Genomic DNA, 14,352 nt, shown 5'->3' with positions numbered 1-14,352 from the left:
ATCAAAAGAGCTGTATACCAAGCTGGACACTGTTGGAGCCAAGCAATGATTGCATCTCCAGTGCTTCCATTACCAAATACCTGGGGATGGTGCAGAAATGTAGGAGAAGGCTGGAAAGTATACTGGACAGCATTACCAGAGGCATCACAAGTGTGTAGGGAACTGCTATGCTGCGGATGTAAGAAAGGATGTCGGGGACGATGCAAATGTCGATTGGCTGCATTGCAGTGTACCACGCTTTGTTTTTGTGGTGGACTATGTGGTGAATGATATTACCTTCTTACTATAATGATTGTTTACATTTTCCTTTGTTAATTAGTTAGAGAAATAACCATACAATGCCTATATATCAATTTCCTTAATTAAATAGTACAGGAATACATCACATTTATAACACAGCACTGTATAACATTAATTGCATGGGCATGTAATTTTAAAATAATGAATGGTCCATAACTCAGGAACAGATTAAGCTACAGATTTGGAATAAATATCGAAATGTTCTACTCAATGAGACCTATACAGTGGTACCTTACTTTTACATGTTAGATTAATCCTACGTAATATATTGGCAAATATCCTTATTTTTCAACATAAATATGGCCATAAAGGTCACTAAAGGTCAAATCTGAGATGGCCCTATAGCTAAAAATTTTCATAAGGGTAAAATCTACCATTGTGCCAAATTTTATGCTTTTTATCATCAAAAGCACAATTCTTTCACCAATCTGCTGTACTACTAGTAAATAGCTAGCCTCCTCTTAATTGAAGGGGCCAGTGGAAAAAGGGGACATGTGCCATTTTAGATTTTCCATCTCTTAAAAATTTGAAGTTTTAGCCATGTGAATAATTTTGTCACTAAGTAAACAACAAAATTTAAACGTTCATAGCAGTCTCAAAATAATTTTTAGCAAATATTCCAGGAATTCAATTGTGTACCAAAATTCTGTTTAACGCCCACAATATGGTCACCTAAATTTTCAAATAGCACTTGTCCCCTTTTACCGCTGACCCCTTCAAACATATGACTTGTGCAGACACAACAAACCAAGCAACAAACTCACTACTGAGTAATGACAGGTAAAGCATTCCACATATAGCTATTAGCAACATGATTAAATACTAAAACTTTACAGTGATCAGCACTGAAAGTCTGGCAGCAAGTCAAGTTGTGCTGCAGATTTGAGAAAAGTTGCACCGTAAATCAGATGGGATTAAATAGTTTAGGATGGTGCATGTGCTCTAGGCGTTGGTTGCACTGCTCAAAGTAAAAATACAGCAGGGTCCATGAACATCATATAGTAGTTATTTCAGTAATATTATAGTATTAGCATTAATTTCAGGAAAAAGGCACAGCCTGTGTGTGAATCCTGCTCACTTCTCTGGAACTTGATGATCCCATATTTTTAATTATGTGTGTGTAGGTTATCATTTGGTGGGTATCCCACCACCTTCAATGATGTCATTTCCATCATCCAAATTGTTTGCATTTTGTAAGTAACCTTTTGTAGGTCTGCATGTGTGTATAAATACGTTGTACTTTACTGCCATTGCCAGTGTGTGGTGTTAACAAAACTATTTGGATAGTAAAGTTCTATAGATACAGCTGTACTTACAGTAATTGAATACACAGTTCAGAGTCATTTTACAGACAGTATGCAAGCTGTTTCATCCGTTACTGTAACTGCTCATGCTAAGCTGGATGCTGAAAACTCCTGGATAACCAGAGATGCTGATGTGACAGGCAATGCCATACACTACTGGTATAACCCAAACCAGGAGCAAACACTACTTCAAGTAGTGGAGACTATTGAAGAATGGGCCCATAATGACTATCAGCATCAAATTGAACAACATCCTTGTCCCTGTTGCTTTTGTTCTTACAACCTTTGCATTAACAACTTGGAGGCTCGTGGAAGGAACTATGATCGTCAAGCCATGGCGGCAAACGCTGCTAACAAAGCTATCCATGATGGAGAACCATTCACCATCAGAATGTGTGCCACCTTCGTAGGATGCAACATACTTTAGACTACATAGCTTATACCATTAATAATTGTACGCATGGTGTATATAGACTCTACATATACGTATACAGCTGATTATAATTAGGCCAAGCCAAGTTGATTCACAGTTTATCGTCAGGGATATTTGAAAAAGTCATGCGGGCGGGAGCCTTATGTAGCTAAAGTCTTTGAGCAGGCTGTAGGACCAGGTGTCCTACAGACTTTCAGCACTTGTGCTGTAAAGCATTAATAAATTAAAAATAATAATAATAAATAAGGTCATTTTTCATAATTTTTTTAACATGAAAAAACATTTTAAACGTAGCTTCACACAGTTGCTAGCTACATTAACAATTATTGCAAGCTCATATTTTATTACGTCACTGTTTAATAATACTTAGAGTAGTACTCGTTTAGGCCCCTATTCGGTGATTATTAGATTAGTTTCTCATCCAGCCTTTCTAATTATTATGATGCGGGCGGGAGGGTATTACCATTATGCCATTATTTTATAATATTAACACACTGATGTACAGACCTTGTCCAAATTGTCTTTCTTTCTTACTAAAAACATTTCCTTCACCAGCTGATTCTACTTTTCGTGATCGCCAACTGTTTTTCGACAGTCAACTGAAAGCCTGCTTTGATGAAGTCGATAGAGCACGATTGCAACTGGCACTGCAGCAATTTGCTAAGGAAAACAACAGTTCTCCTGGTGATATATAGCGCATTGTAGTGTTCATCAACAAAAATTACAACAGTTTGGTATTACGTGTTCTTCTGAGCATGCGCAGAGTAAATAATTGCTTACCATGCGGTAGCCTAAGAAGGATGCGGGCGGTGGATGAGAAACTAATAATCACCAAATAGGGGCCTTATGCAATCTCCATTTATTGAAGGTTCTAACGAGACCAGGCCGGGGATAATCGTCACGTTTGTTACACACGTCATGTATTCTGTAAAGCATCATCATCATCATTATTATTATTATTATGTTTTAATATACAAAAAACGAGTTCGGAAGCGTAAGCAATGATTATCACACGAGAAAATGAATTATGAAATTATTGCTCTATTACTTATTCTTATCCTCTTTACCAGTTAGGCCCTCCAGTGCCTAACTGGTAAAGAGGATAACAATAACAATAAGAATATATAACTAAAATCCCATGCGGGCGGTGACGATAACAGTGAACTGGCCATTGTGTAAGGCGCGATTTTTAGCTATCGTATTCACTCACCACACTGTTAAAACTGAAGTGCCATGGTAGCACCTAAAATGCTATGGTAGCACCTCAAAGTGCTAAATTTTGACTGCTCCAGTCAAAAAATAGCACCTAGAGGTGCTACCATAGCACTTCATTTTTAACAGTGCAGTGGCTTAGACTAATTGTTTTTTCAGGACGAAAATTTTTGCAATTTTCGTGCTCCACACAAAGAATCTAATGAAACTTGCGGATCTTAGTAGAGGTGTTCGAGGAGGTGTTACTGTTAGATACGCACAACAACAAGTAAATGATTAGCTGGATTCCCGGCCGGCCGCCGCAGGATTGCCGGCTTCTTTAAAATCAGCCAAACGAAACACGAGCTTTCGAATTCAAGCCGGTTGCCCTACCAGACAAGACAATTAGCTAAGAAAGCTAACTGTTCCTCATAATGGATAAAGTTGGATTCAGTTTGTCTATATAATTATGAGGTTAAGGAGTGGCTATACTATCACCAACCAATGATTATAATTGATGCGTACAAATTTTCCTTTTCCCCATCAACCATCAAATTATGGAACCAACTCCCTGCTGAGGTAATTAATGAGTTTTGCAATAACTTAAGTAACTTTTATGATCACACCTGTGCGTTATAATCTTTTGATTGCTGCACAGTAATAAATATAATAATAATTATTAAATGTAAAAGGGGTTTATAGTTGTATATAAATTGTGATAGCTAGGCCATGCCTAAAAAAAAAAAAAAAAACGCGCTTATTGGTGGTTTGTTTGCGAACGTCTTCTCTAAACAAACAAGCTGTTGTACCGTGGCGAAACTTATTTACTGATAACGGTACCCTTAAAGGTTTGAGTTTTACTATCTCGTGTATTTCGTTTGCTGTTGTACCGTGTATAGTGTAAAGCTGTTTCGTGTGGGCTTCATTTGGAGTTGCTCAGATGTCCGGTTTACCGTCCGACACTGATATGGATAGCGATGACGCCTCGGCATCGTCCGCAAAGAGAAAAAGACCGAATGATACACCACCGGACTCGCGAATCCTCCAACAAAGTAAGAAAGTAAATATATGTGGCTATTGTAGTAAGAAGTGTACATTAAGAAGTGAAGCAATACAGTGTGACCTTTGTCATTCCTGGGTTCATGCATCGTGCGAAGGTATAAGCAAACAAGACTATGAATTGCTTACCCAGGTAACTGGCTCAGTTGAGAATGTGGTGTATTTTTGCAAGCTACATAGCTGTCTGACCGTCAACAAAAAATTGTTGAATGACCACCTTAATACCTTATCATCTGACAATGCAGACTTGCCTTCACTTAGATCACTACAAACTGAACAACTCAACTTACACAAAATTATCTCTAAAGTTTCTGCTAAAATTGACGACCTCTGCAATTCCAATGACAACCTAAAACAACAGATTACCACTACATCAGAAACTATTACTAGTGCTTCACTTCAGTCTCATTCAGTACCACGACCCCCTGCTTCCTCTGCTCAGGACATTGCCGATGAATTAGCTGATAGGGAGCGTAGAAAGAGCAACTTGATTGTTTATAATTTCTCTGAATCATCAGATGATAAGAAGCATTTTATTGACCTTTGCAATACAGTTTTCAAGCTTGATATTTCTGTAGTCTCTCACAGACGACTTGGTAAACAGGCAGAAAATAAACTTAGACCTCTACTCCTTTCCCTTGAAGATGTTGATGATAAAGAATTTATTACATCTCGATCTTACCTCCTTAGACGTCACGAAGAGTATAAAAATGTTTACATCTCAGCAGACATGACAAAGTATCAGAGAGCCAAACACAAGCAATTAGTTGAAGAATTGAAACGTAGAAAGGCTGCTAATGAACCAAACTTGACAATTCGGAATGGAGTAATAGTTACCAAACATCCTTATCGTGGCAACCAAGGAAACAACTCTCAACCTAATTCTAACCACCAGCAGCACTCAGAAACCCAGAATTGACTAGCTTCTAGTACTTACTGTAATGAATTCAAAATTCTGTATACAAACAGTGATCAATTTATAAATAAACGTGATGACCTCCTTATGCAGATTGCTGATAACCCACCAGATATTATTTTAATTACTGAAGTTATTCCGAAAGCCCAAACGAATCCTATTGATGAAGCAAGATTGAATATTCCAGGGTTTAGCATATTCTTGAATTTTGATCCAACCCTTCACAATCTCGGATCTTCAAACTGTCGTGGTATTGCAATTTATGTATCAAACGTGATAAATGCTACTGAACTATCATTTGACACTCAATTTAAAGAACATCTGTGGGTATCAATTCCCTTACTGAATAATGACTTGTTGAGTATTGGATGTATTTATAGGAGTCCTACAGCTGACTTTGTTACCAGTACAAAATCCCTATGTGACTTACTTAGTGTAGCAGCTGAATCTTGTTCTCACTTGTTAATCTGTGGTGACTTTAATTACAGTAACATCAATTGGGCCAACAACATAGGTCATACTGGTGATTCTTGTGCCCAGCAGGTTATTGACAAACTAAATGACCTTTTCCTCTACCAACATGTTAATGAACCTACAAGATACAGACTGAACCAGACTCCTAACACCCTAGATCTAGTTATCACCAATGAAGAACACATGATCAACCAAATATTGTACCAACCAGGCCTTGGTCTTAGTGATCATGTTTGTTTACATTTTAAGTACTCATGCTATGTGGAGAGGAGCAATAGACCAGTTCCTAGGTTTAATTTATATCGTGCTGATTTTAACAAGCTCAATAGTTTACTTACTTCAGTTGATTGGGAAGAAGTTCTGAAGGACCTTGACATCAATAGTGCTTGGGATCACTTTTCTGATATGTTTGATAACTATATAAAAGAATGTATTCCAATGTCAGTCCCAAGAAAAAAGAACAACCTTTACATTACTCGAGAAGCTAAAGCTTTAAAGAACAAAAGAAACCGTTTGTGGAAAAGATATACCAGATCACAATCTACTGCTGATCATGTTGCTTACACTCAAGCTCGTAATGCCTTGCGTACTCTTACGCGCAACTTGCGTAAACAGTTTGAGAGACAGATTGCTAATAATGTTAAGGAAAATCCAAAAGCATTTTGGAATTATGCAAGAAATAGAATGAAGACACGACCAGCTTTAGGAAATATTGAAGGAATTGATGGCAAATTTTATACCTCAGATATAGATAAATCCAATGCACTTAACAATTTCTTTTCCAGCGTTTTTACAAATGAGGACCCAAGTACAGCACCAACCTTTAATATAGACAAAAGTGATGATGTCTCATTATCCAGTATTACCATAGATCCATCTATTGTGTTTGAAAAAATTGGCTTCTCTTAAAACTGGTAAGGCACCTGGACCAGATGGATGGCCAGCGGAGGTTTTCAAACAGTGTGCAGATCAGTTATGTGTCCCTCTGTCTATCCTTTTTAACAAATCTTTAGAAAGTAGTGTACTACCAGATGATTGGAAAATTGGTTACATAACACCTATATACAAGAAGGGTAACAAGACTAAAGTAGATAATTATCGTCCTGTTTGTCTAACGTCTATTGTCATTAAAATATTTGAATCTATTATAAAGGATACTCTGTCCAATTACCTCTCCAACAATAACTTACTCTCACCTAATCAGCATGGGTTTGTTCCTAGAAGATCATGTTGTACTCAACTACTACATGCTTTAAATGATTGGACCTTATCACTCGATGAACGTCTCTCTACTGATGTAGTTTATTTTGAGTTCTCAAAAGCATTTGACAGCGTCCCACATACTAGACTTTTATTGAAACTTCAAGCATATGGAATTAATGGTCAACTTTTGAGCTGGTTCAAAAGTTTTCTTACGGGTCGACGTCAATGTGTTAAAATTAATGGAGTCTTGTCATCTTGGGTACAGGTTTCCAGCGGTGTCCCACAAGGTTCAATACTTGGTCCGTTATTGTTTTCTCTATATGTTAACGAACTGCCGTCACTTGTCTCCAGTCAGTTACTGATGTTTGCAGATGATATAAAGCTCTATCGTACCATCCGTTCTTCTGAAGACTGCCTTGTACTGCAAAATGACATAAATATCTTGCTTGACTGGTCAAAACGTTGGCTATTATCTTTTAATATTTTAAAATGCAAGGTCTTACATATTGGCAATGCTCCATACACCGGGAATTATACTATAGCAGGAATCCAGCTGGAGCTATTGGACAACATTCGAGATCTTGGCATACAAATTGACTCAAAATTAAAATTTCACATTCACACAGATATGGTAGTTAAAAAGGCCTACCGGATTCTAGGTCTCATCTGTAAATCATTTGAGTGTAAGGACTCTGATGTCATGGTAAAACTATATAAAACACTTGTCCGCCCAATTGTTGAATATAACAATTTCATATGGGGACCTTCTTACACACTTTACAATCAAAAACTTGAAAGAATGCAGCGTAAAGCAACCAGAATGATTCCATCTATCAACCATTTATCATACTACGACAGATTAAGACATCTAAACATACCATCTTTACAACACCGTAGACGAAGGGGTGATTTGATATATTTGTATCAAATTCTCAAAGGCAGTTATGATATAGAAAATCATTTATTTACCCCATCCACTTCTACTGTAACAAGAGGTCACACAAGGAAATTATTCAAACATCACACTAATTCGTATACAAGATCCAATTTTTATAGTAACAGAGTAATCAATGACTGGAATTCATTACCCCAATCTATTGTTGATTCTCCCTCTGTCAATGATTTTAAAACACTGCTGGACAGACACTATAGTAATTGCTTATTTGATTTTGTGTAGTAATTAGAATAGCTAAGTACATAATAATTATTAATTTTGTTTATGGATGTACAGGCATAAGCCTTTATCCTTAAAATACAAATACAAATTAAAATACAAATGTCTTATAGACCCTGTGCGCACTAAGGCGTGGTCCGGCAAAAACTTGCTACGGCTTCAGATTACACAATGATTTACGGGGTTTTTCGGAGGGATATGAGGGCAAAAGTATCGAGCGTTCTAACTATTACAAAACCTTTCCTAGTCGGGATATTAAACTAGCTATGCAACAAGTATGTTATGTACTTTTACCTATAGTAGCTAACTTACTTTTTAATTACACACCTCTTTTTTTCAGTACGAATACTTCGCATTACATTTTTAAAACTTTCCTAGCATGTAACTAGCTAATAGCTACGTTTTTACTCTCAAAAAATGTATGCGCCATTTCGATGATGTAATAAAGTTCCACGCTTTAGTGCATCCGCAAGGGGTCTATAGCTAATACAACTATTTGTATACTTGTTTGTTTATAAGATAAATAAAAAATTGGAAATTTAAAATGGGAGTAGGGATCACTGAAAAATATTGCAGAACAACAACTGTTCTTGGGTGTGTGGTTCACGATAGAGTGATGTTTTTCAAAAACGCGCCGCCAAAAACCAGACTAACAGATTACTGAATCCCTATAATTTCGACACAAGTAACTAAGCAACTAACATGTCTAGGTCCTATGGAGCGATATTTTAAGTTACTGCCGGTTTGTGAAGACGTTTTATTAAACGCTTTTAGTAGTCTCTTCAGCGAGCGAAACAAGCTCTTTGAAGGCTTGTATCTCTGTCAATGGGAAGAAATACGTCAAAAACGCTTGCACAGTATCTAATAAATTTAATGTACCGTATCACCATTCCCCAGAACCATAGAGCCTACAGCTTTTGCTGCATTTGGCAAAGGAAAAACGTAGTAGTGACAGCTGGAGTTGAGCGATGTACGGGCTGGCTTACCTGCCTTGCTACAACAACTTGTAGTGTTTCACCTACCTCAAACTACACTGTAGCGACATAAACATATGAATTAGTAACTGCTCTAGACTCAGTAGACTGGTTTTATGGCTTTCTAAAAAAGTATCGATAGGCATTCAAAAATTTGAATGATTGCCCGTGACTACACCGTAACCCGAGCTTAAGAGGAAGGCACGGTAAACACTAGCTAAGGACAGCGAATGTTGTTTGGTCCACCAGACAAAAAGCAAGATTTCAGTTGGGTTAGATGTCAGCTGCTCTGTCCAGGGAAAGAAAGGCAAAGGGAAGTCAAAAGCAGATGTCATTAAGGACAAACCATATGATACTAAAGAAGTTGAAGCTCGAGTTGAAGTGCTGTATACAGATGGAAATAAAGGAGGGCTATCAGTGTCCATGCAGTTTCAATTTCACCACAGGAAAGTGGAAGGTGCAGTTTTATGATGACAATGAGACAACTGAAGTGAATTTTCCTGATAAAGATGTCAGGTTGATACAGTAGCGGCTAATGGACTATGTAGTTGTGAAACTTGTACAAATGTTATAATTTACACCTGGGTTAGGTCTACTGTATTAAATTACTCATACTCTATATAGCAATTATATGTAAAATTAAGTTCATACAGTATTAGCTATAATGTGCCTTTATTTGCAAAATTGTTGATAAGTAGTAACAAGAGTTTATAATGTGTTAGCACATTATAAGCTCTTGGTAACAATGAAATTAATTGTTAATAATAACAATAATAATAATTGCTTGCTGCAGGTGATCTTGCACTTGTTGCCATGGATACTGCTCATCGTAAGGCAACAATGAGACTGTATTTGTGAAATTGTTTGTATAGGATACACTAGCTACATACTGTATTGTCATTAATAGCCAGTGACAGGTTTGAAATAAGTGTCTGTTCTTAGTAAGAGGCCTGGATGGGAAGAAATAAACACCTCAACCACCTGTCAGAATATATAATCTTGTTACCATGGTTACCCAATACATAGCTTGTAATTGTTTCCATAGAAATTATGTCATTATTCTTGTGTTGTGGAATGTGTGGGATTTGGCATAAAATTTTCCCATTAGCTATGCATGTATTGGGTTTACATAATTCATTTAGCATAAAGTTTTCCCATTAAGCACATAGAGTGAAGATTGGCATAAAATCTTCCCTTTAGAGTAAAAGGGGAGCATACTTCCCCTTAGACCTAAAGGCAATGTACCCCTTAAATACACCATTGTGTGCAGTACAATATTAGTTACACAAGTGTAATATTATATGTTTGTGTCTTCGATCAACATAGATCATAATCCTGGTTCAGTAGTGCATCAGTAGCGCTAGGCCTTGTAGTTTTCTCAAATTATTGTTTATTTATATTTTGAACCACTCCAAATAAATTCTGTTTCCTGTCTACCACCCGCATCTAGTTACTGTCAGCTCTAAATATTCATTATTCCGTATTCTTCCATACTGACAGGCTCAGTAAAAAGCCATCTTGAAACAATGTCAGCAGAGAAAACTTCACATTTGTGTTATTTTTGCAACTTAAAGAGGTTGTACCAGGCAATTAATGGCTTGAAAAGCTGCCAATCATATAATGAAGCGTAGGTGGTGGAGATGGCGGGGGGTGGGGCAGAAGGGCCATGGTCCTCCCACTTTTATGGGACAATGTTTGCAAGAAAAAATCGAGATACTCTAATAGAACAGTCAGGATCTAGATACTTTAATAGAGCAGTCACAGTATTCAGAGAAGCAGTGTAGCAACAAGCTACTTAGCTCAGTACATATCACTGCTTGAAGGTTCTTAGTTTACTAATTTGTTAAGTTGCTTTACTGTAGCTGTACCCAGTTATACTGATAGTAAAATTTCAGTATATGGAACATAATTATTTTACTAAGTTTTAAACTCTCAGTAAAACATCAGTGAATGCGGGTTTACTGAAAAACTACTAAAATAACAAACAATTGACTGTTCCATATACTGGGGATATACCACTCTAGTAAACAAAGACATTTCAAGCAGTGTATATGTATAGTTATAAATAAGGAGATATACTTGGTGGAGGGCAGCTATTGTCACTTACCTTTTTTTTGGTCTTCAGCTTACAGCTGACCTGGGCCCCCTCACTCTTTGGCACCCCTGTAATGAAATAATGGAAATGGACCACCCGTGGCCTGCATGCATATGTTTGAGTCCAGGACGGGAAACAGAGAATTTATTTGGAGTGGCCTTAGCTATATGATGTAATTTTAACAGCATTTCTTATTATCAGTAGTAAGTTACTTGGTTGTATAATTATTGAGCTTTACAGTGTCTAGTACTGTTGAAACAAAAGTGCTATGGTAGCTACCACTTAGAGGTGCTATATTTAGAAGCGCTTTTACATAATAGCACATCTTGAACTCGTAAGGAGTCACATTTCAATGTTTTCACTAGACACAACATGTCAACATCACATCAATGTATATAGCCAGTTTGTCTGGTGCCCACACTTAGGTAACATTTATGCCCACACTTTGTCACTTACTCTATATCAGGTCTCTTTTTATTACTGAAATCTCCTTCAAAATAATTATGATTTAATCCCACATATGATTAATTCCACATGTGTGATGTGAGTATTAATCCTACTCACATGTAGGATTAAAAATTTATGAAGACATTCTTTGCATGATTATTTATTGGTCAATCTCAGCAAACAAGCAAGCACACAGCAAAAACTGTTTAGCTAATAGTTACTTAAGGGTGAACTACACTTCTAATTCTAAGATAATTATATAATCCTTTCTACACAATATACTTCTTGACTTTAAATTCAACGAATCATTTTACATAATATTTCCTTCTGTTCTATTACAGTAGTTATATTAATATTTAATATTTGCATCTATTTATTAAAATAACGACACTATTATTGATTGTTGAGTAAAATTGATCCCACAATAGAATATTACACTTGTTAATCAGGATTTAAAGTAAATATTGTTACAATGAAGAAATGAGGAAGGTTAGTTGGTTAAAACATGAATAACATTTTTATGTATCACTTATCACTTTCACACTTCAAGATCAAAGGAGCTGCCCAGGCTACATTCACAATGTAACCTGGTTAGCGACTTTGCCCAACTGTGCAGTGATCGATGTTAGGCCAAAATTGATAGTTTGTTGATTCTGTTCCCACTTTTTGTTCTGTCTTCCAGAGTTTCACAAAACACTATACAAGTTTCACATACACTTTTTATTCTGGCCTGTCAAACATGATAACGATGGTAGCTTTGTGTAACATTTGTACAGCTATATATGACAGTGCTGTGTGTGCTAGTATATGCCAAGTTTGTCACTATTAATATCAGATCCTTTTATTACTTCAACATATAGCTATTATTGTGAAATATTAATCCCATAGAGATCATTAAGTGGAGTATTAATCCCAAACATGCAACTAAGTAATCCCACCCATGTGGATATGTATGACATAGGCATGATATCAACTGGCTACTTTATGGCTAAATGGATTATTAATCCCAATGTAAGTGATGTAACTGATTAATCCCACACATAAGTAGGATTAATAATCTATTAACATAATATTATGTTCTCTGCATGATCAACAACTGGTTACATCATGACATAGCTATCATGCAAGCAAGCAAGTATACCAACTTGCAATAGTTAGGCTTACATGAATACATATTCTCTGAATTGATTGACCATACCAGGTGATGAGGAGCCATTTGGGAAGTCCCACAGCTCAAGCACTATAAAATAGCTATTGCATTGCAAGATAAGTGGGCATGATCATGTAAGTCAATCAATCACCTTCCAGGTTACATTATTAGATTATGAAAAAAGTCATGGCACACATATCCAGGTTGCAGAATACTTCAACACAACCTCCAAGTCCTCGACCATGGTGTGTGGAGTGTTTATTATGTGTAACTTCACTGATAGTACACACAGACTTATGCAGCGTGGAATAGTGAGATATAACATGAGCGGTAGTGTTTCATAATACAGCAGCCATTATAGTTATACTCATTACAGAACCTTCACTGAGTTGTGAGCTCTTTAGCAATGGTGCTGTACTTGCTTGTTTGCATTAACAGATTTTAAGGGTGGAGAGAAAGTCTAACACTCCCCCACTAGATATGTGTTACATACACCAGACCATTGCAAAGCTCAATGTTTTGCCATGTTAATATGTTACAGGGCTACTATGAGGGAGAGAATGTTGTTGAGATAGCTACTATTGCTCCAATCTGTGTGTAGGAAGGAAATGTAACATCGAATGAAGGCTTCTGCTGATGATGTTATGCTGAGTTGTAGTTTTGCACTCAAGAAGCCACCTTTTCTTGGTCACAACAGCAGCCTGAGCAAGCATCTTACAATTTACAGAGTGTGTACAATGATGTAGATGTGATGGATGCCACACCAATCAAACATATCCTGTAATAAACTTTAGTTTGTGAGAACAGAAGTGGAATACATGTTGGCTAATGGGATCATAGATCCTAGCAGTAGAGAATGCTGGAAGCTCACCCTGTGTCCTTGTTCTAAAGAATAATGGAGCTTACCATTTTTGCACAGGCTTTAGAAAGGTATGTTATTATTATATTATACTGTGATGAAATGCAACTCTTATCCAATACCCAGAATAGAAGATTGTATAGACAGCATTGGTGTCTTCAAGTTTATACAAGTTTGACCTACAAAAAGGTTACCCTTAACTGCTAGAATGAATGAAATTTCTACATACATAACTCTGGATGGATTCTTTCAGTATACAGTAATGCCGTGTGGGATGAAAAATTTCCTGGCAACCTTTCAACTCAGTACATGATCAATAAGATCATTGCTGGTGTTCAGGGATGTGAAGGTACACAGTACACTGATGTATGCAGAAACATGTGAAGAACGTCTGGACCAGATGAAGTAGTTCTTTCTTAGGCTGCAGGAAACTCAGCTATTGGTTAATCTCAGGGATGCTCTTATGTTATAATTATGATTTTGACCATGTTCAAACCAAGGTATAGATGTTGTTACTAAGTCACCTATTCTGACAAATCAATGTGAGTTGATGCACTTTATGGGAATGGTTGGCTACTATGGGAAATTTTGTAAGAATTTCTCACTTATGGAAAAACCACTTACTCTCCTTCTTCATAAGAATCAGAAGTTCAACTTATGATGCAAAGTGTACAGAAGCTAAAGTGATTACTTTTGTCTGCACCTATGTAGTAACTCCACAATTTGACAAACCGGCCTTTTGTGTTAATGGTGGATGCCAGTTGGTACTGTGC

The sequence above is a fragment of the Dysidea avara genome, chromosome 12 (assembly GCF_963678975.1).
Source record: "Dysidea avara chromosome 12, odDysAvar1.4, whole genome shotgun sequence".
Lineage (NCBI taxonomy): Eukaryota > Metazoa > Porifera > Demospongiae > Dictyoceratida > Dysideidae > Dysidea > Dysidea avara.
Note: the sequence above shows the minus strand (reverse complement) of the source record.